The sequence below is a fragment of the Chiloscyllium plagiosum genome, chromosome 41 (genome assembly GCF_004010195.1).
Source record: "Chiloscyllium plagiosum isolate BGI_BamShark_2017 chromosome 41, ASM401019v2, whole genome shotgun sequence".
NCBI classification, from domain to species: domain Eukaryota; kingdom Metazoa; phylum Chordata; class Chondrichthyes; order Orectolobiformes; family Hemiscylliidae; genus Chiloscyllium; species Chiloscyllium plagiosum.
Window position 1 is genome coordinate 2324863 of NC_057750.1, and position 1281 is coordinate 2326143.

Sequence of the window (1281 nt, forward strand, 5' to 3'; positions counted from 1 at the left end):
AGCTTAATGTTCCAGGATACAAATGCTACAGGAAGGATAGAAAGGGAGGCAAGAGAGGAGGGGGAGTGGCATTTTTTGATAAGGGATAGCATTACAGCTGTGCTGAGGGAGGATATTCCTGGAAATACATCCAGGGAAGTTATTTCAGTGGAACTGAGAAATAAGAAAGGGATGATCACCTTATTGGAATTGTATTATAAGACTCTCCAATTGTCAGAAGGAAATTAATAAACATTTTTAAGGAGATCTCCGTTATCTATAAGAATAATAGGGTGGTTATGGTAGGGGACTTTAACTTTCCAAATATAGACTGGGACTGCCATAGTGTTAAAGGTTTAGATGGACAGGAATTTGTTAAGCATGTACAAGAAAATATTCTGATTCAGTACGTGGATGTACCTACTAGAGAAGGTGCAAAACTTGACCTACTCTTGGGAAATAAGGCAGGACAGGTGACTGAGGTGTCAGTGGGGGAGCACTTTGGGGCCAGCGACCACAATTCTATTAGATTTAAAATAGGAATGGAAAAGGATAGACCAGATCTAAAAGTTGAAGTTCTAAATTGGAGAAAGGCTAATTTTGACAGTATTAGGCAAGAACTTTCTAAAGCTGATTGGGGACAAATGTTCACAGGTAAAGGAACAGCTGGAAAATGGGAAGCCTTCAGAAATGAGATAACAAGAATCCAGAGAAAGTATATTCCTGTCAGGGTGAAAGGGAAGGCTGGTAGGTATAGGGAATGTTGGATGACTAAAGAAATTGAGGATTTGGTTAAGAAAAAGAAGGAAGCATGTGTCAGGTATAGACAGAATAGATCAAGTGAATCCTTAGAAGAGTATAAAGGAAATGGGAGTATACTTAAGAGGGAAATCAGGAGGGCAAAACGGGGACATGAGATAGCATTGGCAAATAGGATTAGGGATGGGAGAATCCAAAGGGTTTTTACAAATACATTAAGGACAAAAGGGTAATAGGGAGAGAATAGGGCCCCTCAAAGATCAGAGGAGAAAGTGAGGTGTGGAGCCACAGAAAATGGGGGAGATACTAAACAAGTATTATACTGTGGAAAAGGACATGGGCTGTAGAATGTAGGGAAATAGATGGTGACATCTTGAAAAATGTCCATATTACAGAGGAAAAAGTACCGAATGTCTTGAAACGCATAAACGTGGATAAATCCCCAGGACCTGATCAGGTGTACCCGAGAACTCTGTGGGAAGCTAAAGAAGTGATTGCTGGGCCTCTTGCTGAGATATTTGTATCATCGATAGTCACAGGTGA

At 40.4% G+C, this 1281-nt stretch overlaps 1 long non-coding RNA gene across 1 annotated transcript in view; it reads left to right on the top strand.

Moving 5' to 3' along the window:
• Positions 1 to 1281, top strand: part of LOC122542739 — an 11112-nt gene that overhangs the window by 1122 nt on the left and 8709 nt on the right. The gene's annotated exons all lie outside the window — the stretch shown is intronic.